A 24,686-nucleotide genomic window follows, 5' to 3' on the forward strand; every position below is an offset into this window, starting at 1 on the left:
TAATGTATTGCACTAGAAGCTGTTCCTTGGTTCCAGACTTACTTTGGTTTTCCAAATCATCATCATCATCTTCTTCTTCTTCTTCTTCTTCTTCTTCTTCTTCTTCTTCTTCTTCTTCTTCTTCTTCTTCTTCTTCCTCCTCCTCCTCCTCCTTCTTCCTCCTCCTCCTCCTCCTCCTCCTCCTCCCCTTCCTCCTACTTCTAAAAATCCTATGAAGGAATTTTGTTGAAAGGAATATTCTGAATAGTACCTAGACTAGATAATCCACTTGACTTGGATTCACTGCACTATCTATTAAGCCTTATGTGCACATCTGAAAGCTTCACTTGTCTCAAAATGCTGTGACCCATATTATTTTTTTGCAAGACCAAATTTCTACATGTATCACCTCTTTTGCAAAAGCTGCATGGAGGTGCTGATTTGCTTCTGGGCAAATCAAGATGTTGATTTACATCTTTACAGCTCTACATGACTTAGGGCTACTATTTGATGAGTTGCCTCTCCCCAATAATAACACTCCGGCCCAGTGGAACAGAAATGCAGGGCATGTTGCACATTCCAATTATCAAGAACATCTGGTGGGACTTAGGAAAATGTCTTTCTCTTTGGTGGCTCCTTCCCTTTGGAGCAGAGGTCTTCAAACTTGGCAACTTTAAGATTTGTGGACTGCAACTCCCAGAATTCTTCAGCCAGCATACCTGCCTGGAGAATTCTGGAAGTTGAAGTCCAGAAGTCTTAAAGTTGCCAGGTTTGGGGACACCTGCTTTGGAGCATTATTATCCCAGAGATAAGATTACCTCCTACCTTTTTTTCTCAAGGAAAAAAAATTCAGATTGTTGATTCTGTTGTCACCTCCATGGATGGGGTTAAATTGTAATTTTTAAAAAAACTGTAGAATTGTAATGTTATACACCATCTGGAGTTACTCTGTATGAGTTGGACAACTGTATAAATTTCCAAAGGAAAAAAAGAAGAAGAAGAAGAAAAAGGAAGGAATGAAGGAGAGAGAAAGAAAGAAAGAAAGAAAGAAAGAAAGAAAGAAAGAAAGAAAGAAAGAAAGACTCAAAAACTTTGGCCAGGAATACTGACTCTTTTGGTCCCATGCCATAATGTCCACTTTGCCAAAGGAGACAGACCAAGAAAGTTTTAGTGTTATTTCACCCATCCCACTCCATATCATAGAAATGTATGTGTTTAAATATTCAGCTGGAATTTGTTTCTTCACTAACAATGACCAGAGTGGCTCAAGATTAGGACTGGAAGGATACAACAGCCACTATACATTGCAGATTCTTTCTTTCCTACTATAATATCTTCTGAGTCTATATCCAGCAGGATAATCCAGAGACTTTTCTTGAGTCTCCACCCACTTAATGAATTAACTGACTCATCTGGTCATTGATTAAATTAATTTCTGAAGTTAACTATGTATAGTATTATAAAATTGAAATATTAGTTGACATTCTGAGGCTCAAGAAATTATCATAAAGTTTCAATTTCATTTGCAAAAAAAAGGGGGGGGGTTTCCCAACGATAAAGCAGATAAAAGAAGCCAACACATTCATGGAAATTCAGAATACTGTGAACTAGCTTTATACGCTTAGAACAAGAATACCACCTGCCATCCTGCCATATACCGAATTTATTTCTGTAAATTTATTTTCTTTTTATTGATGTAACTCAAACATGAATAAAGATCTGATGCAGAGCCAACATATTAGTATTAAAAGGAAAGTTGCATGAAACTGATATTCACTTCTACTTTCCATTCACTGGAAAACCCAGTGCTGTGTGTTATCTTATTATGTACCTGGACAAAGCAGAGGGATCACATAGTGCTGTTTGCTTTGATGCCAAATTTTGCTGAAAGATAACTTGTGTTTTTTGTTTCCTTGTTTCACTCCAATTACCTGAAAAAAAGATACACTAAATCTTTTCTGTCCTCTAACTGATAGTATATCCCATTCAGTGATTAAAAGTTAAATTATTCAGACATTACCCCATTAACAAGACAAGAGAGAAAGCGATTTAATAAAAAAAAACCTGAAGACAATCATAATAAATATATTTAATTTGAACTATATTTTTTAATATAGTTGTGGGTTGTTGTTTTTTTACAAAGCCTTATGTATTAGTTTTGGAAAATGCAAACCAGACCAGATAAAATTTTGCATCCCTTTTAGGTGTACTGTAATCCTTTTTTTTAGATTAATAAAAAGTTTTGTTTACTATAATGATAATCATCTAGTTGGCCAGGATACATTTGAACGCCTGCATATATTAAAAATTGCATCATAAACAATATAATTTATTTTTCTCTAATGCTGACTTTTAATTTTTTGCATTGTTATCTAATTTGCTTTGTTCATAGTTGGTCTTAAATGACCCCTTTCATTTTCTTTAATAACCATTGAGGAAGTTATTTATATTTGAAAATGTTTCCTTATATCCAACCTTAATTTTCACTCTTTGTTATATCCAGTTATAACTATTAAAGTTCTATGTAACACTTGCAACATTTCCACTAATTTATGGCTGATATTTTGTGAAGGTGTCTAAGTAATTAGAACTTTTCATTTCACATTTGCAGTAACTTTCTAAGGCTGTGACCGTTTCAACAACGGATCCAATTACGTACATCAAAAAGTGGTAGGTTCCCCTTTGCAATATCTGTTCATGCAAAGGTTAGACATCAAATTTTCAGAAATTACTATACTGTACAAGGTATTGGATTTAATTACTAAAATAGTTGTTTCTAACTCCATGAGATTAGGTTCTTTTTTATTTTGATTCTTAGTGATATTTTAAAACATTACTTAAGTCATCCTTATTGGTACTCAGTGATCAGAAATCACACTGATCATGTAATGTACTGTAGTTCTATCATATTTCATACTACAGGTAGTCATCAACTTATAATGATTTGTTAAATGAGTTTTGCCCCATTTTATTACCTTTCTTGCCATAGTTGTTAAGTAAATTACTGAAATTGTTAAGTTAGTAACATGGTTGTTAAGTGAATTTGGCTTCCCCATTGACTTTGCTTGTCAGAGGGTTGCAAAAGGTGCTTGCATGAACCATAGGATATCACAACTGTTATAAATATGAACCAATTGCGAAGCATTCAAATTTTGATTATATGACCCTAGGGGAGGCTGCAATGGTCATAAGTGTGAAAAATGGTCATAACTAAAGTTTTTCAAGGCAGTGCTAACTTCAAACAGTCACTAAAGAATTGTTCTAAATTAAGAAGTACCCAGTGAAGGGCAACCAAACTTTTTACTACCACACTGTGGGCATGGCTTATGCATTTTCTTTCAACATCTTTCAATGCAAATTGGGTGCTCTGGGGTGGAGGTCATGGAAGTACCTGCATATTGTGTAACTTCCAAGCCACTCCAGCTCTGCTATAGATTTTTATTAGATTCTAAGTAAGCAACTTTGTTTTTAATTGCCTGAAGTTGTGATATCAAAGCATGGTCAAGCATCTAATAGATTAAGACCCATGTTCAAAGCTGGATAAACATTTCCTGCTGTTTTTAAGCCAACAAGGTGACAATTACCAGCCCTACATCTTTCAGTACATATTTTCCCTTCTGCATAAATCATTTCTCCAAATAAATAATATTTTCTATGTTATAGACCCTGTCTTGGCTAATAATAATAATAATGCTGCCATGGTTACAAGTCTCTTGAAGCTTTTATTGCCTTGCATGTACATTAAACAATGATTTTCAGACTAAGTACTTGTTAACTGGGCAATGTCTTCAAGCAAACAATTATTTCATTTATAGATTGGCTGTTATAACTTGTTAAATCCAAGAAGGAAGGGGGGAAATGTGAAGGAGGCCTGTGAGGTGAACTATTAAAATACACATGTTATTATTATGGTTGGTTGCCCAGTCAGAAAGATGTTTAGACTGGATTTGGCATTTTTATCCACCTATCGTGTCCTTCCCGAAGACATAGGATAGGGAGTTGTCTAATAGTGATAGAAATTTTGTTACAAGTAAAGCTGTCTTTTGCAATTGACTGATGATAATTTTATCAGTGCTGATAATGTTCAAGTGATGCTTGGGGTTACACCCAAGGCACCTATTACTATTGTTATTATGTGTTCTTCTTTTGGCATGGCTGTTCTACTTCCATTTGGAGTATTTTGCGAATTTTCTCCAGTTCTTTCTCTTTTATTCTTCTGTCTCCAAGAACTTTCACATCCACTATGCATACTGTTTCTTTCTTTCTTATCAACAATTGTTAAATCTTAGGTGTTATGTGACAGGTTTGAATTCTAAAGTTCCAGAAAACTTTACTGTCTTCATTTTCTATTACAGTGATACCTCGTCTTACAAACGCCTTGTCATATAAACTTTTTGAGATACAAACCCGGGGTTTAAGATTTTTTTGCCTCTTCTTACAAACCTTTTCACCTTACAAACCCACCGCCGCCGCTGGGATACCCCGCCTCTGGACTTCCGTTGCCAGCGAAGCACCCGTTTTTGCGCTGCTGGATTCCCCTGAAGCTCCCCTCCATGGGAAACCCCAACTCCGGACTCTCCGTGGAGGTCTGGAGGTGGGATTTCAAGGACTTTGGTGTTTTTGCGATGCTGCAATTTCAGTGATGCTCCCTTCACTGGGAAACCCCACCTCTGGAGTTTCATTGCCAGCAAAGCGCTCATTTTTGCGATGCTGGGATTCTCCTGCTGGGATTCCCCTGCAGCATCACAAAAACACAGAAGTCCGGAGGTGGGGTTTCCCATAGAGGGGAGCCTCAGGGGAATCCAGCAGCGCAAAAATGGGCGGTTCGGCTGGCAAAAGGGGTGAATTTTGGGCTTGCACGCATTAATTGCTTTTCCATTAATTCCTATGGGAAACATTGTTTCGTCTTACAAACTTTTCACCTTAAGAACCACATTCCGGAACCAATTAAGTTTGTAAGACAAGGTATCACTGTACTTGTCTACTTTGTGATCACACTTCTTACTTGCAGGCAAACTGTATTTCTTATAGATATTCCAATGTATCGTTGTTGGTACTTCGTCCTGCCATTGCTTGTAATTAGTCTATGCCAATGATGGCAAACCTTTTTTCCCTTGGGTGCCAAAAGAGCATGTGCATGCACTATTGCGCATGTGCGGTGCCCACGCTCATAATTCAATGCCTGGGGAGGACGAAAACAGCTTCCCCCATCCCCCGGAGACCCTCTGGAGGTCAAAAATGGCCTGTTTCCCAACTTTTTGTGGGCCCAGTAGGCTCATGTTTCTCCCTCCCAAGGCTCCCAAGGCTCCCTCAGAGCCAGGGGAGGGTAAAAATGCACTCTCCTATTCCCTCAGAGGCTCCATGGAAGCCAAAAACGCCCTCCTGGAGCCTCTGTGTGAGCCAAAAATCAACTGGCTGGTGTACACATGCACGTTGGAGTTGAGCTAGGGTAACAGCTTGCGCACCAGCAGATATGGCTCTGTGTACCATCTGCTATTTTATTGTAACACCTGGTAGTCCACTGTTATTCAGTTTATTTATTTATTTATTGGATTTGTATGCCACCCCTCTCCGAAGACTCGGGGCAGCTAACAGCAATAATAAGACAGCATAATAACAATCCAATACTAAAAACAATTAAAAACCCATTATAATAAAAACCAAACAGACATACAGACATACTATGCATAAAATTGTAGCGGTCTAGGGGGGGGAAGTATCTCAGTTCCCCCATGCCTGGCAGCAGAGGTGGGTTTTAAGTAGCTTACGAAAGGCAAGGAGGGTGGGGGCAATTCTAATCTCTGGGGGGGAGTTGGTTCCAGAGGGCTGGGGCCGCCACAGAGAAGGCTCTTTCCCTGGGTCCTGCCAAGTGGCATTGTTAGTTGATGGGACCCAGAGAAGACTCACTCTGTGGGACCTAACTGGTCACTGGGATTCGTGCAGCAGAAGGCGGTCCTGGAGATAATCTGGTCCGGTGCCATGAAGGGCTTTATAGGTTTCTTTGCTTAGGTGGCATTTGTAGTTTGTTGCTGTCTTAATTCTTTATTTGGGTTTTTTTTTAAGCATGGGTGTCAAACTTGCGCTATCACGTTGCTGTCATATGATGTTTCTCAACACCTTTTTTTCTCTTCACTGAGCTGGGGTAGGCAAGGCCTGCATGTGATGTATCCGGCCTGCAGGCTGCCAGTTTGATACTTCTGTTCTTAAAGCTTGGTTGTATGCAACCAGATCAGACTCTCTGTTTTCTTCAACTTCCGTGCTCTTAGCCATTGCCATGCCTTATTATTTTCTATTTCTCTATGAGAGAAAGAGAGAAGAATGGATATAGTGCTTTTCTTCCTCGTGCATCTTTACTCTTTTTCATTTGGTCAAAGGGAATCCAAATGAGTGCACTTATGCATGCCGCTTAAAGATCTCTTAGGAGTGGGGTGAGGTTGACAGTAGACAGTCTAAGATTAAAGTTTGGGGGATTTGGAGAAGAATCAGGTAGCGCATTCCGGGCATTGTATTTTCTGCAATCAAGTTTGGAACAGTTTACCATAGGTTTGTATCTATTATGTGCTTGTGTATTGTTTAGTCGAAGTTGAAATATTCATTGACAGGTATGACATTGTAGCAGATAATTTTATGTACTACTCTTAGGTTGGATCAAAGATGGTGAAGTTCTAAATTGTTTAAGCCCAAAATTTCAAGTCTGTTGTCATAAGTGCAGCGGTGGGCTACGAGCAGGAACATTAAATTGCACTCTCCGCCATGGCTCGTATGTTCTTGCGGGACCAGAGCGATTTTGCTGGTGCACCTGTGGAGGTAGCAAAATTGTGCATGGAGCCGCAGGCAAAGCCTTGCTGAAACATGGGCGCACCACAGATTCAACGCAAAATCACGCTGATCCCGCAAGAACTTACAAGCCATGGCGGCGAGCACAATTTAGCATTCCGGCTCATAGCCCACCACTACATAAGTGGTGGTATTCTGTTGCAAGCAGAGGATGGAGGACTCTTCTTATAAAATATCTCTGGACTTTTTTTTTTAAAGACATATCTGAGGTTTTGTTTTGTTTTTTGTTTTTTAAAAAAAACCAGATGATCACTCACTGGCAGGAAATAAAATCATATATCCCATTGTTATATATGTGAAACTACTTTCTTAATTTATTATTATTGATTTGTTAAATTTATAATGCTACCTAATTCAAACCTAGTGACTGCAGCTGGTATACAAGAATAAAAATCCATTATTTAACCCTTCTCCCCCCACCCCACCCCCACAGCAGCAACAAACACAATGAAACAATCCACTTGATTGGTTCCATATCAATCCCAAGCCTGCTGAGAGAACAACATATTTAAGGCATTTTGGAAAAGTAATCAAGAGAGGCCCAATCCCATCTCCAGGGGAATGGTGTTCAACAGAGAAGCCCCTTTTCCTGATATACGTGTTCTGATTATATTTTTATTTGATTTTTAAAGCTCCATGCATTTAGGTTTTATTTCCTATCATACTTTGTAACTGGCCAATATACTATTTTAGTTCTATTAAGTTGCATACACATATAGTCATGTTTCTATATGTTCAGTGAGTGGTTTATGGTTCAATGGATAGAATTTGAATATCTTAATCTTAAAATATCTTTATTGATCTGATATCCTGCTAGATGTGAATAATGCTGCATGCATTCCTGCTATTATCTTAAAAACGTTTTAAAGCTTTAGGCATTTTTCTTATCCTTTCTAGATAAAGGTTTATACTTTCTTTCCTATGTCATGGCTTACTGCATTCTGTTCTTCTATTCTTTTTATAAAGCTGATTGCTTAATTTTCTGGTCAGTGTCTATAATCTAGAATATCTGTGTAATAAAAAACATCATCAAAATTTAACTATACGGCTAGAAACCACCCAACCCCAAACATCTTATAGATATATTGCCTGTATAATTAGAATGGTACTTCTGTAAAGGGATGTGCGGATCTCATTGTACAAGGTATATAGTCAATGCAACATAGTCAAAGCAAGGCAAAAGACAGTTCAGTCTTAGAAAATGAAAAGTGTATCAGATAAACTCAAACATGATCTTACCTTGACTCTGTTTGTTATTGGAAGGAGCAGGAAAAAACTATGGTAAGATTTCAATATCATACCCTACAGCAAATCAAGTAGCATTTCTGCTTTTCTTGCATTGTCTGATTCCTGACCTGGACTATCCTGAAGGGCTGATAATGTCTACCTTAAAAGCTGTAGCAATAATTTGCAAAGCAAAGACCTACACTGAGAGAATACCAATTATTAGCCTTTTCTTATGCTGGCATATTCCATGCTTGTTGGCTGAGAGTGATTCATATCTCTGTTGAAACAAGTGACCATCACCTCCAAGGGTAATTGAAAAGGACAACTCCTGAGAGAATCTCATCCATATGGGTTTCCTAATGCTGATTTCTTGAAGCTTATCTACCACATCCGTATTTATTCCAACTGAATATTTTATATACTGACTAGCAGTTGAAGAAATATGTTAGTTTAACTAATTCAATATGTGCTAGCATGTACACTTAAAAGGCTATTAATTCTAATCCCCCAAGAGTAGCCTATGGCTGAAACAAAATCAATGTGATTAAGTCAATGTCAGTACACAACAGGGAACAACATAATCAAGAAATTTATGAACCTTTGAAAACTATTGATCATTTAGCCAAGTATTTATGTTACAGTGCCACCCTAACATATCACATGGTTGATCAATAATTAGTGCAGCATTTATTAATTATGCTTGCATAATGGTTTTTGGCTATAATAAACCAGTAGTACTAACATTCAGAAAATAAGACTGTATGGTATTAAAACCTTTTCTGTCCAGGTTAAAGCATCTATTCAGACTAACTAATGCTAATCATTAGAACCATATTCTAAAACTGGATCAATTTAAAGAGACAAAAACTAAGTGCTTGACACAAGACAGAATTCTCCCATTGAGTGTGTGTTACCTCCTTTACTAATGATGTAAGAAAGAAACAATAGGCAATTTCATGAGAAATGAAACAAGAGTCCCCTTCAAAGATGGATTCTTCCTGGTTTGCACTGGTTCTATAGAACTGGTAGCAAACCACTGGTAGTGTCATGGAGCCGGTTCTGTTGGTGAGAATCCGTGTACACCACCTTCTCTTTGTTTGATTCTTGTTTTAAAAAAAGAGTTTGTTTGGAATTTTTTGCTGATATTTTCTTCTGTGCATGTGCAGAAGCTGAGTTTCTGCACCACCATCTTGGTTTTGGCTTTTTTGATTATTTTGGGGGGAAATATTGACATTGTGCATGCACACAAACATGAAGTGCCCCTGCGCCCACACAGGACACTCATGCAGCACAGAAGGAAATGAATGGACAGTTAGGTAAGTTAGAACACACCCCTGGCCACCTTTATTACATTTCATGATAATATTTTAGTCAAACGATTAGATAAATGTCCTCCTCTAAGATTACAATACATACATGTGTGCACACACATACCAACTTTCATTACACTGAAATATAAAATAGATTATATAATGCATATCAACACCATGAGTCTTAATTAACATTACAAAATTAGAAAAAAAGAACTTTCAGGAAACAGTCTTAAAAATCATTTTTTTTAAAAAAAACCTACTTTTTAATAAAATATTTGCTAATTTTGTAAAACATATATATTCATTATATATATTCCTCAGATGTTTTGCCTGAGGAAAAGTCTACAAAATATAGTTTTATTTTGGTGAATTTTCAATGTCAACTGTAACAGGTGTTGAGTCAATTCCCTGTCTTCTAAATCCATTTGATCATCACCCTCACCACTATCACCACCATTATTAGCTATTGTCTATCCACTGCAGGATCAAGGCCTCTTCTTCATGTTTCCAATCTATACAGTCCTGAGCTTTCTTTTACTGATTGGGCCTGCAATACTTGCTGATGTCATCAAGCTATCTTGTTTTAGGTCACTTTCATGGATTTTTTTTTATTACTGCCTTGGTCCATCTGCCATCAGTTCTTGCTATGTAACCAGGCCATTTGCATTTCAATTTTTTATTCTCTTGATGATATTGTATACTTTTGTTTGTCCTCTAATCCCTGTGCATGTCTTTCTATCTTTCTCTTGTTCTATGTTTTTTTCAGTTGCCTTTTCCATAAACATCATGTTAAACTGACACATTTTTTTCTTGGATGCATTTTCTTGTGGTACTCCAATTTATTAAAGTATGATTAGACAATAAAGAATGTTTATCCAATATTCTTCATTGTCGATCATTTTTAAAAAATTAAGTCACCAGGGATTTTTGACTGTACCAAGTGTTTTTCCAGTGGTGCTCTAGATCAGGGTCCCCAACCCCTAGTTTCTGGAATGCCACCGGTCTGTGTCATGCCAGAAATCAATCCTCACAAACAAGCGAGTCTACGGAGAGGGGCGGCAATCAAATCAAATCAAATCAAATCAAATCAAATCAAATCAAATCAAATCAAATCAAATCAAATCAAATCAAATCAAATCAAATCAAATCAAATCAAATCAAATCAAATCAAATCAAATCAAATCAAATCAAATCAAATCAAATCAAATCAAATCAAATCAAAAATTAAATATAAAGCAAAGCCCAATCCATGGGATACAGGCAGAACAGAACACCACCCCTGATCCAGTACATGGGAAAACCCCTCTCCATAGAATGATGCCTGATGACCCAAAGGTTGGATACCACTGATATCAATGACATTTTTGACTTTTTGTTTTTTTGGTCAGTAATGTTCATCTGTCCCAACTCTTGCTATAGAGCAAATAGATTTGACAGATTGGTCTCAAAATCACTGTTCTTCTCTAACATCTTATCACTCTTTATTTTTGTTTTCCATGATGTTCAATGACTTAGCCCACAATTTCATTTACCCACACAAGTTCCTTTGCCTCATCAAGGCCCTGATCCTAGAAGGAACACTTAAATGCATTTAAGTTATGTTATTTCTTCATTAACATAACAAATACCCAAGAAAAAGCCTTACACAATTCACAAGGTTTCCCAACAATAAAAAATAGATTAATATTCAGTAATGAAGTCTGACCCCAAATAAATGAATAGATGGACTCTATGTTTTTTCTTTAATTTCCTGATAATCTATTGTATACTAATAAGCAGTAGATGTTCTGATAAATTATGTTCATACTTTGCATGTATTGTTTGTGGAATCAGTTTGCTTCTGTGGTATTAATAGAATAAAATAATTTGAAAACTATAATGGTGCAATCTCTTTAAAGTGAATGGATATCCTAAAGCATATGATATGTTGGCTTATAAATTCATTAAGAATAATTTAGGGGTCATGCACAAAAGTACTTTGAGATTTCATTGTTGGTTTTCACTAGACACATTGTTTTAATCCAGTTACTAATGAGTACTAAGAACATTTATTTATTTTGTTTATATTTATTGTCAAGTACATATTGGAACAATGAAACTACAGAGCCAGGTAGTGCATTCCAGGCATTAACTACTTGGTTGCTGAAATTGTATTTTCTACAGTCAAGTTTGGAGCAATTTACTTTGAGTTTGTATCTGTTGTGTGCTCATGTATTGTTGTGGTTGAAGCTGAAGTACTCATTGACAGGAAGGACATTGATGATTTTATGAGCTATGCTTATGGCATGTGGAAAGCGAGTTAGTTCTAAGCTTTCTAAGCCTAGGATCTCAAGTCTGGTTGCATAAAATATTCTGTTGCGAATAGAAGAATGGACGGCTCTTCTCATAAAGTATCTCTGGAGACTTTCTAATGTATTTATGTCCAAAATGTGATGTGGGTTCCAGACAGATGAGCTGTATTTGAGGATTGGTCTGGTGCAGGTTTTGTATGCTCTGGATAGTAGTGTGATATTACCAGAGAAGAAGCTTCATAAGATTAGATTAACAACTCTTGAAGCCTTTTTGGAAATGTTGTTGCAATGGGCTTTGGCACTTAGGTCATTTGATATGAGTATTCCAAGGTCTTTTACAGAGTGAGGGTTGTCTGTAAGGTCTTGTCTATTCAGCCTGCACTTGGTGTTTTATTCTTTTTGCCAATGTGTAGGACAGAGCATTTGTTGGTTGAGATTTGGAGTTGCCAGATGTTTGACTATTCTGACACAAAGTCAAGGTCATTTTGGAGGGTATCAATGTTATCAGTGGTGTTGAACTGTTTTACATCATCGGCGAAAAAAACTCTGTTGCTTGTAATGTTATCACAAAGGTCATTTATATAGAGTATGAAGAGTGTTGGTGCTAGTATGCTGCCTTGGGGTATACCACTGTTAACAGGAACAGGATTAGATATGGCACCACTGTTCCCCCTAAGCTGAGTTGTGTGCTGTAGCACAGGAGATTTCAGAGCTCAGAGCAGGAATTTGTAACTCCCGTGAAGAGCTCTGACCAATTGGCAATTGGAACAGGAAAGAAAGGAGCCAATTGCAGGCCCGCTTTCCTTCCTGCCACTTTAACTGCAGCAGAGGTGGTTCAGCTCGCTAAGGAGGTAAGTAACTGCGGCCCTCCCATTGTCGGCCCGCTGACCAGGCCCAGCCGCCAGCCTGCCATGGCCCGCCCACCACCCAGGGCCAGCCACCAGCCTGCCGCAGCCCGCCCACTGCCCAGGGCCAACCGCCGACCTTTTGTGGTTCTCCCTCCACCGCTCCATCGTCCAGGCCCAGCTGCCGGCCTGCTGTGGCCTGCCCGCTGCTCAGGCCCAGCCACTGGCCTGTCATGGTTCTCCCGCCACCGCTCCAGCACCTAAGCCTGGCTGCCAGCCTGTCGTGGTTTTCCCTGTGCTGCTCTGCTGGCCAGGCCCAGCTGCTGGCATGTCACGATTCTCCCTCCACTGCTCTGCCGCCCAGGCCCATCTGCTGGCCTGCCAAGGCCTGCCTGCTGCCCAGGCCCAGCCACTGGCTTGTCGTGGTTTTCCCACCACTGCTCCACCACCCAAGCCCAGCTGCCAGCCTGTTGCGGTTTTCCCTCTACCGCTCCACTGCCCAGGCCCAGCCGCTGGCCTGCCATTGCCCTCCTGCTAGCCCCTTACCGTGTGCTGCTGCCAGGTCCATAATCATGGGGGGGGGCACGCATTGGAACCTGAATCTTGCTGTCGCCCTCCCATCACCCAGGCCCAGTCTCTTGCTGCCTCTCCCTCTGCCTCTGCTGTAGGTTGGAGAGAGAAAGAAAGAAAGAGGGTGGGGAGGGGGAAAAATAGAGAGAAGAAAGAAAGAGGGAGAGAAAGAGAAGGAGAGAGAAAAAGATAGGGGGAGAGATAGAAAGGGAAGAGAGAAAGGGAGGGAGAGAAAGAGAGAAAAGAGGGGGAGAGATAGATTGATCTTGGCAAAGATGGAGTGGACAAAGACAAAGATGGAATGGACAAAGACAAAGATGGAATGGACAAAGACAAAGATGGAATGGTCATCATCAATGTGAGAGACAGACCTGAGAAACTCTAAGGTGAGCCAGACTTTTTTGACTTATAATTAAATACATTTATGAATATATTGGATGTTGATAATTAATGTTTTTGATCTGAGACTGACAGACTAAACTTAAAGTTCTCAAATATATCTTGGCATTTCTAGAGGGAAAGATTTATAATTTGCAATGACTGTTGTAACAGGCTAATCTTAGGAAGTTTGGGATGTTGAATGATTACTGTGTATTTGAAAATATAGAAAATATAGAATTATGGATGTCAGAACTCATGGATGCGTGATAGCATTCGCCCACACTATTTATTTATTTATTTGTTTGGTTGGTTGGTTGGTTGGTTGGTTGGTTTTTGTTTGTTTGTTTGTTTGTTTATTTGTTTATTTGTTTATTTGTTTGTTTGTTTGTTTATATTTCTATGCCACCCAGTCCCAAAGGGACTGCCGCTCAGGCACTATACTTTTCCGCCCACACCAGAAAAAAATTAGAGGGAACATTATATGTTACTCCCTATTTTGACCACTTGTTTGATAGGAACACAGTTATCCAATCATGTAGGGGTCCAGAGAAGCCATAGTATTTCACTTTTAGATGTAGTTTATTGTGAACCACTGAGTTGAAGGCTTTACAGAAGTCTATGAAAATTGCATCTATTGATTTGCCCTGATCGAGATGCGTAGTCCATATACTTTTGCAGTGTAGGAGTTGCAGGTTACAGTATAATTTTTTTCTGGAACCAAATTGTTTGTTAGAGAGTAGGTTGTTAGTTTCTAGGTGGAGGGTAATGGATTAGTTTACTATTGATTCCATGACTTGGCATGTGACATAGCATAGTGAGATTGGTATGTAGTTTCCTGGGACCTCCTTTTTTGAAGATGGTGATTACCATGGCTAGTAACCATAGGTTTGATAGGGAACTGATCCTGAAAGATTTTTCAAAGATTACGCTTAGTGGTTCAGCTATGGCTGTGGAGAGCTTTTTGTATGCACATAGTCCACCAGGCCCAATTGATAGAAAAGTTTTTAGGCTGTGTAGTGCTTTTTCAACGTTGTCTTCAGTAAAGTCTATTTTTGTTAAATTGTTGTGAGTATTTGTGATATGACTAAGGAATTTGGGGTATGAGCCATTGCTGTTTGCAAAGACTGAGCCAAAGAATGTGTTGAAGAGGTTAGCTTTGGTTGTTTCATCATAACATTCTTTGTTGTTGTGTCCTTTTAGTGGTGGGATGGGTCTCGAGTCCTTGAGTTTGCTATTTACAAAGTTGTAGAAGGCACAGTTGGATTTGGTGTGCAGGAGAATTTCCTCTTGTTTGCTTTAATAATTGAAGCATCCTGTCTTTAAATAGTGGCATATATTTTTGTATTGGTTTTTTGAAGTAGGCTACATAACCTGTTTTGTTTTTTTCACCAGAGGGATTTTTTTTGTATTGATATGAATAGGATTTTTTTTCTTCCCTTGGTTATGGTGGTTGTTATCTGATGATTCTTTTTATTTCTAGCAAGATGTTAGAGAGGCCAACTGTTACAGCCAGAGAATAAAGCTTGCCAGTGAAGAGTTTAGAAGTTGGCTTCTATGAGTTCATAATTGTTTTTTTTTAAGGTGTACTTGGGTGTCCCATTATTCAGGTGATTCTTGTAATGGTGTAGATTGAGACTGAAGTCTATCATGTTGTGGTCACTATTGGAAAACGGTTCTTTAATTTGTAGTCCATCAGTTAAACTTTTGCTGTTGCAGAATATGAGGTAGAGGGAGTTATTGAGTCTAGTATTATTTGTTAATAGTTGGTTGAGTCCCAGATTGGTAACAGTGTTATATAGGGCTGTATGGATGGGTTTGGTCATGCATTCATTTAGGGTCCAGTTAATATGAGGTAGATTGAGGTCTCCAAGAAAGATAAGGGGGTATGGGGCAGAAGGCTGCCCACATTAACAGTGAGGATAATTTGTTCTCATGTGTAATGTTGTAGTCTGGGCTCTGTAACAAAGTAGGAAGTGAAGTGTGGCATTTAAGGACAGATCACAGACAATGGTTTTGGGAAGAGTGAGATCATGTGTAACTTGATATTTTTTAGGTTTAGTGTCTTTTTGTAAAATATAGCTCCTCTGCCTCCTCTGCGGGTTTCACGGTCAAATTGGAAGACAAGGTAGTTTCTGGCTGTCATGATAGAGTCAGGGAGGAATGCATTTAGCCATATTTCATAGACAAAAATGATATCAAAGGTATCACTGTTTAGTAGTAGGAGGAATTCAGACATCATGTTAATTACGCTTCTTCCATTGATTAGTTTGTATTTGAGATAAATATTGGATTGGATTGAAGAAGTAACAGGTGCGCTTTCCTAGTCTTGGTTGGTGGTGTGTGGGATGTTGGGGGATGGTGGGTTGGATGTTGTGGGATGGATTGCAGGTCTTGTTTTAATGCATTCATGTATAAATTTGTTTCACCTAATTCTAGTCATCTTTTGAGTTCCACGCAGAGTTCACAGGAGTGGATGCATTGTTCACAGGAGCAGATGTGTTGTATTTTTTTGCAGGTTATTTGTAGTACATCCTATTTGTAATACATATTATTTGTTATAGATATTATGCATGTTATTTGTAGTACATATCTGAAGACAAAGCTAGCCTACAAATTTTGTTTTTGATTTAACTAGCACCTAAGATTAAAGATTGAAAGATGAGTACAAGATTCATCTTTTCTTTTTCTTGGTATGTAAGGTGTTGTTGCCATTAAATTTGCTGACAGTCTCATTGCTTTAAAATGAAATTTGTCATAAGCATAAGTAAAATGAATCTGGGATTTAGCCAGGATTTAGATAGTTTTCCTTCTTTTCTGATAATTTGTAAAGAGTGAAAAATAACCAACTGCATCATGGCTAAACAACTGTGCTATTCCCAAGCCCTGATAAATTAGGAGAAACTGTTACTTATGATAACATGAAGTTTGTATTCCAGAATAAAACTCGCCTTGATGTTGGGAGCCAAGTGGAAAATGGGCAATGGCAAAGAGAAGGACAGATAAAATAATATGGAGAAAAAGGAAGTTCTGTTTTTTGATCACCAGTGAATATGAACTAAATGCTAAGAACAGCATTTGACTAAGTAATGTAGTAATTATCAGCACTATAAGCAAGGGGTCATTCATGGAAGCTTGAGATATTCCTTGTTCTAGAGGCTATTTTTTCCAATAAAAACTATGGTCTATAAATACCAGTAAACTGTATTTGCTACTTCTACTATGTTGCTTACAGATAAATGAGACAGAGTGTGAGAAAGAGACAGAAAGAGACAGTGGTCCACGACAAACTACTCCTAAAACTCAAATCCTTATGGCATCTCAGGATCCCTCCACAGATGGATTACAGCATTCCTGTCAAACAGACAACAAGTGGTCAAAATAGGAAGCACCATATCCACCCCCGTCCCAGTTAAAATCGGTGTTCCCCAAGGTAGTGTACTGGGACCAACGCTCTTCATTCTCTACATCAATGACCTTTGCAATTACATCACAAGCAACTGTGTCCTCTTCGCCGATGATGTAAAACTCTTCAACACCACCGATAACACAACTACTCTCCAAAAAGACCTTGACGCTCTTTCTGAGTGGTCTAACACATGGCAACTCCAAATCTCAACTAGCAAATGCTCTGTCCTACACATTGGGAAGAAGAATCTGAATTCCAAATACGAACTGAATAATCAAATTATCACAGATAATCCCCACTCGGTTAAAGACCTTGGTATACTAATAACAAAAGATTTAAGTACCAAAGCCCACTGCAACAATATAGCCAAGAAGGCTTCAAGAGTTGTAAACCTAATCCTACGTAGCTTCTGCTCTGGCAATCTCACACTACTTACTAGAGCTTACAAAACTTTTGCCAGACCCATCCTCGAATACAGCTCATCTGTTTGGAACCCATATCGCATCTCAGACATAACACCCTTGAAAATGTTCAAAGATACTTCACCAGAAGAGCCCTTCACTCCTCCACTCAAAATAGAATACCCTATGAGACTAGACTTTCAATCCTGGGCCTAGAAAGTTTAGAACTAAGACGCCTTAAACAAGATCTAAGTATTGCCCACAAGATCATATGCTGCAACGTCCTGCCTGTGGGCGACTACTTCAGCTTCAACCACAACAACACAAGAGCACACAACAGATTTAAACTTAATATTAACCGCTCCAAACTTGACTGTAAAAAATATGACTCCAGTAACAGAGTTGTCGAAGCGTGGAACTCATTACCGGACTCCATAGTGTCATCCCCAAACCCCCAACACTTTACCCTTAGATTATCTACGGTTGACCTATCCAGATTCCTAAGAGGTCAGTAAGGGGCGAGTACAAGTGCACTAGAGTGCCTTCCGTCCCCTGTCCTATTACTCTCCTATATCTCCCATATCTCTTCTTCTATTCTTTCATGATATACTCTATTCCTATATATATATATATGTGTGTGTGTGTGTGTGTGTGTGTGTGTGTGTGAATATATATATATATATATATATATATATATATATATATATATATATGTTCTGTTACTATATTCTATATATTCTATTCCTATATATTCTATTCCTATATCTTCTTTTCTATTCTTTCTTAGATATATTTTACTATGAGTATCTCCTCTATAACCTTCATCATGTATTTTACTATGTGTATATTGATATATACTCACTAAAACCCTCATTGTGTATTGGACAAAATAAATAAATAAATAAACAAACAAACAAACAAATAAATAAATAGGAAAAAGATTCAATTAATATTTTCTTGAGCAGGAATCCTCCACTGTCGAGGTATTTGTCATCTCGAATAAAGTAAATTCAAGAGCTGGGCTTTTAATGTTTGAACAAAGATTAAATTGAATTCATGAACAATCCCTGTTCATGAATAGTACAGATCATGATACCTTGCCCATGTTGTATCCTTGATAGCAGTGGATGATTCTCTCCTAGGGTGAGAATTTTTTTACAAAAATCTGCTGCAATCTCTGCATGGTGTCAAAAATGGTATTAGGCCAGTAAATGCTCAGCTCCATCTTGACTCCCCAACTCTATCCTGAATTAAGGGATTACAGGGTCATAAAAAGGGAGTTTATCTCAAAGTCACCACAAGGTTCCACGTATATATAATAACTCTACCACTTATTTTCTCCACAACAACCCCATGAATGGATTAGGCTGAGAGAGAATGACTGGTCCAAAATCACCAGCTAGTATTAAGGCCTAAGGGAGAAATAGAACTCACAGTCTCCTGGTATCTAGCCTAGCATCATTGCTACTACAGCAAACTGGCTCGTTCTATAAAAATTGCTAGCAAATTTCAAGACATTATTCCTTCACCATTTCAGCAGCTCTCTAGCTGAAGTAAAATCAAATTACTGAAGTAATTTTAGAACACTTTGTTTTTAACATCAGCCTGAAATGTGCAAACATCAAAACTTGTTGATTGAATTCTGACCTGGCTTTCAGTAATGTATTCTTAATTCCTCTGAGAAGTGATATTTTTACAATGTGTATCAGTATAGAGTATGAAATATAGTCGGCATTTTACCAATGTCAACAATGTGATGAAACAATTGCTAAAATCTTCCAGGTATATTCTATTTATATTTTTCTACAAATCAATTTTGCAGTAAAGGTCATTTTTCTAAACATAGCTGAATAGAATATTGTAAATAACCCAACCATATTTGCTATTACAGTGACAGAATAGACCAGAATTTCAGTATACAAAACAAAAAGAAATGCTTACGTATGCCCTTGAAAAGATTTAACTTTTCAATATACATACAAATTGTATGTGTTGGATTAGTGTTCTGTCCCTGTACCTAACATACTGTGCCATTGCTTTTATAACAGGATGAAAACATGAATATAAAAGATCAGAAAAGACCAGCGATAAATACATTCTTTAAAAATGTACTTGTTATTATCACTCATATATTTCTTTATTAGATTATGTGCAGAGCAAATTTATGGAGGGAAAGGTCAAAAATAGGTATTATTACATGCTGCAAGAATTTCTGTCTTATGGACTTAGCCTAAAGATATTGTTAAATAGTCTTGATTTTTATAGTTTAAATAGGTTTTTTTTAAATAAAAGAGTGGGACATTGTACAGGTTTCAGGCTGGGGCAGACACATCTACCTTTTGGAGAGAAATGGAAAGATTTTGCACAGGTCACCAACAAAAATACTTCCTTTAGCACAGATTTGACTGGGTAAGCAAATTAATTCAACAATTCTAGAGGAAAGCCTAATTCACCTTGACAAAATCCATAAGATCATAAAGTTATTCCAGATATGACTATGATAACATAATTGGAATGTACTATGTAGGCTTAAATCTGATGGGAAGAAAACAAAACATCTAAAGATAAATACTCAAATGTTTGATGTACTGTTCCAATTTTCTGGAGAAAATATGCTTCCTCTTTTCTTTCTAGAAAATCAATAACTTTACGTTAAAATAGGTCTTGATTGTGTTAACATATATGCTGAACAGAAAACTAATTGTATCAATTATAAAGGCACCATTGAACCACAAGTAGTTACAATAATGCCAATGTGATAACATATCGATTATAATACCTTTTGTTTCTTCCATAGTGATATAACCTGTAGGTGTTCAAAGAGCAGTTTGTGTTGCATTGTCATGATACTATAATTCATCATCTCCCCCCCACCCCCACCCCACCTGCCTTTACGCCTCTGTGAGTGTCCTTGGTACGATAGCATATCAGTGACTGGAAGTCTAATTGGCTTCTGGTGATTGATTCCAACCGAATATGAATGTGTACATATGTCTGAAAAAATAGTTTTAGTTTGCACATATATTTTTTTCTTTGCTCCAGTTTTAACACATTTAAAGCAGGAGTTAGAGAAATTGGAGTAGTTTCAAAGAAGGCAAACAGAATGTTCAAGATTTGAAACTAAACTTTATAAAATGCTTAAGGGAGTTGGTACATTCACTCCTGACAAAAGTCCACTAATGTTGTAGTGGTAGTGATGGAAACGGGAATATGTTGTGAGCTGCCCCAAGTCCACGGAGACGGGTGGCATACAAGTCCAATCAATCAATCAATCAATCAATAAATAAATAAAATGGGAGTAACTCTTAAAATAGATGGTGGAAAAAATCGCATAAAAGAATATCAATTTAAAGAATGTATATTTTTAAAGAATTTAAATAAAAACTATTAGAAAAAAAGAATATCAAATTGGTTCTCTTTTGTTCCATAGTGCAAGAAGGTAGATGCTGGTAAAATATTAGAAAATCTTCTTAACAAAAAAGCAGTTGAACTAATTATACATGTGCTATGTTTCCATTCACTGAATATGTTCAGATCAAGGCTAGAAAAAAAGACATCTAGGATGCTTTAATTTGGATGTCTGCATATGTAAATAGTTAGACTTGATGGTTGAAAGGCCTAACTCTTTTCTACAGTACCTAGCATCATGATGTAATGTTTGTCACCTTACAGATTGTGACTACTTATAAATGTTAGACACTTCGTTAAATTTCCATCCCACCCTTGGATCAAGGTAGTATTTCTTCTTTCCATTTTTGTCTACAGCTTAAATCTTTAGAGCTAGGGTGCTCCAAAAAAGGTTGACTGGCTTATAGACACCCAGTGTATTTCTATAACTGAGGTGCAGTTGATAGATCAGTTTATTTTATGTCATTGTATTATTTATCCAATGCAATGTGAAAGGGTGAAGATCTTGCTACTTTTGATAATCAGAGTGAAGATGCTTAAAACCACTGCTGGAAGTCAAACATGGAGAACTTTTGTTCCATAGGGCATTAAATGAACAAAGCAAAATAATTCACTGTGAATAAATAGCAATTTACTGTAATTTAATCTTGGTGACATGCAAGGATGTATTATAATTGACAGGATTTCCCCCCCTAATAATATTGAAAAAAGACTCTAGAAGTTCTTATTTTGGTTATTCCTTTCTTTTGTTATTGGAATGAAATACTGCACTTTTAAAGTATAAGTTTGGAAAATATACATGGGATGTATGATTTATAAATAGTAAACATTTGGAATACTGTGTTCAGTTCTGGAGACCTCACCTACAAAAAGATATTGACAAAATTGAACGGGTCCAAAGACGGGCTACAAGAATGGTGGAAGGTCTTAAGCATAAAACGTATCAGGAAAGACTTAATGAACTCAATCTGTATAGTCTGGAGGACAGAAGGAAAAGGGGGGACATGATCGAAACATTTAAATATATTAAAGGGTTAAATAAGGTCCAGGAGGGAAGTGTTTTTAATAGGAAAGTGAACACAAGAACAAGGGGACACAATCTGAAGTTAGTTGGGGGAAAGATCAAAAGCAACATGAGAAAATATTATTTTACTGAAAGAGTAGTAGATCCTTGGAACAAACTTCCAGCAGATGTGGTAGATAAATCCACAGTAACTGAATTTAAACATGCCTGGGATAAACATATATCCATCCTAAGATAAAATACAGAAAATAGTATAAGGGCAGACTAGATGGACTATGAGGTCTTTTTCTGCCGTCAGACTTCTATGTTTCTATGTTTCTAAACTATTAATATTACAGCTATTACTAAGCCATATCAGTGAATATGAAATATCACAATGTATTTTCAGAATGCCACAGGTTCATCTTTTTTTTTTTTTCAAGGACAGATATTTACTGAATTAAATTGCAGCGGTACCAATTGTATTGCAACCTACATTAAGGAGAAAATGATAACATCTTTTATAAAAGATTTCTGAACATGATATATTTTAAAATACCACCTGTCTATATAGAATTTTCAGGCAGTTTTCTATCTACTTTCCATCCAAGCTGCTGCACTGATTTGCCGAAGAGACGGAGTAACGACACGGACACAAGAGCTGGCACACTGCAAAATAGTGGAGGGCGGGCAGATGTCTGCTCCAGCTGCCGGTCCCAGCGAAAAGGCTTGGCCCAGGGCCTGCAGGCCCTTAAATAGGGCCTGCAAGCCCCGCCCCTGACCGGCAGCAACGTCAGGCCTCCTAGGCCTGATTTTCGGCCGAAATCTCATCTCGCGAGATTTCGGCCGAAAACAAGATGGCGGCCGCCATGAGAGAGTCCGGTGTCTGCCCGGTCCCTCCGGCAAATGCTGCCAGCCGGTAAGTCGACCGGCGCTATTGCCGAAGAGACGGAGTAACGACACGGACACAAGAGCTGGATTTAAACTTGGGTCATTTTTATTAATAATAATTTGCATAATTTATTTAATTAAATTAGCATAAATTAGCATAAATTAGCATAAAATCAACATGCTTAACTATGACCCAAACAGTGGACCTGCAGGGTCAAACAAATACTTCCGGGGCGGAAATGACGTAGCAATCAACATTCCTGGGCAACTATGGGCGTAGCTCGATGCTAGTCCAGGTGAGGGACTTCTCCCTCACCTGAGACCCTGCCATGCACTCGCATGAGGGGGGTCCCGCCGGCGCACCCCTACCCAGGGACTTCAATGTGCGGGACCCAAAGACAGGTTCCCCCCAACTGCTCAGGTAGCACCCCACCATGAGCTTGGAGAAAACCTGTCAATCATCCCAAAAGATGCCCAAGGGAGAACGCGCAGTTGCTAACCACCACCCAGATTTCCGCCCCTAACCTGCCACGGAGCGGGGGTCAGATCTCTATCTTGGCCCCCCGACTCCCCCCTCTAGCTGCGCCAGCTCACGCAGAGACTGCTGCAGGTCCTGTAAGAAAATGGTGTTCCCCTGTTCTGACAGGTGAACGCCGTCGGCCCGGTAAAGCCACGGCCGATCTACAGTGATGAGGGGATGGGCCACTACAACCCCACCTAATTCCCTAACTGTTTTGCCCATGGCCTTATTCACTCTACGCCTGACCCGGTGAATGGCCCTAAGGGAAATGGCGTCCCTCCATACGATCCTTGGGAGGATCTCTGACCACACCACTTGCGTGCTTGGCCACACCGTGCGAAGCCACCGCAGGTCTTCGCGCGCCTGGATGATCAACGGTAGACCACCAAGCAGGCATAGGTCATTGCCACCAAGGTGCAAGACCAGCCATCTGGGTGCGGCTATGGGCTGCTGCCCACCCAGTCCCATCTGAGCGCGGCCCTGGGTAGCCGCCCGCCCAGCAGCGCCGGGTACATCCCTGGGATGCTGCCCACCCAGCAACGTCGGTAGGAGCCCCTCCCACCGCATACCTCTTCGGCCCATCCAAATAACATTGACCCACCGTCCCAATGACAACTGGGTCCCGATGGCGCTTCTGGCTGCTGAGCGGCCGGCCCAAAATACCATGCTGTGGCCACACAGCAGCGCCGTCGGTTTCTGATTGGCATGGGGACCTGGAAGAGGACACACACAGAGAGGTTACCTAGCCTAAGCCCTGCCTAGGATCCTCGGCGGGCCTAACATAACCCAAATATGCCGCCGACCGCCAGCGGCCGATCTCCCGAATCCGATGGGCCGGGAAACCAGAAAGCGCCGCGCTAGTGGCGGCGCCAATACGGAACGAATGCGTTCCATATCCAGCGGGATCCATGCCCACCTGAGCCATTGCTTTAGACACTAAAGCCCAGAATTGATAACGGGTCAGGGGGGGTACCGTCCTGATGCTTAAAAAGGTACCCTTGCCCTGACCCCCTTAAGCCACAAAATTGCTGCAAAGCAGCCACCGGGCATACAGACTGGTCGGTGGCTGCACTAAGCTCTATCTTAACCCCTCTGTGCAACTGATCTGTCTTGGAATGTCTCACCAAAAGTGAAACACCCCCTTGTCTAAAGGCCAGATCAGTGAACTGGAAGGCACGGAGCGACAAGTCAGCCTGTGAGGAGGCCATTGCCTCGCTGACCCTAAGGGCCCCGAAAAACATGACACAAGTGACTGCCCTAAAAAGACGGGCCTCGTACAGAGAGGCACACAGACTGTCCAAGGCCTGATTAATCAAGGACAGCTGCTGAACCGTCAGGGCCTGACGAGTGTCAGAAGGGACCCCCTGTTGCTCCCTCACCCAGCCTTCCAGCATCTTCCGAATGCGGAAGTCACCAGAAAAATCACAACCCCCCCCCCCGCCTTGGACAGAAAGGCGAGGCCGGCTAACCTGGACCTAATAGTCCTAACTGAAAGGCCACGCTGCCTCAGCAGGACACAAAATTCCGCCAGGTGTTCAACTGGGGCAGGCCAACTATGGGGGTAACCCTTACCCTGCCTGAAATCCCCAAACTCCTTACCTGCACGCTGGTAGG

This window comes from Erythrolamprus reginae, chromosome 4, assembly GCF_031021105.1.
Source record: "Erythrolamprus reginae isolate rEryReg1 chromosome 4, rEryReg1.hap1, whole genome shotgun sequence".
NCBI lineage: Eukaryota > Metazoa > Chordata > Lepidosauria > Squamata > Dipsadidae > Erythrolamprus > Erythrolamprus reginae.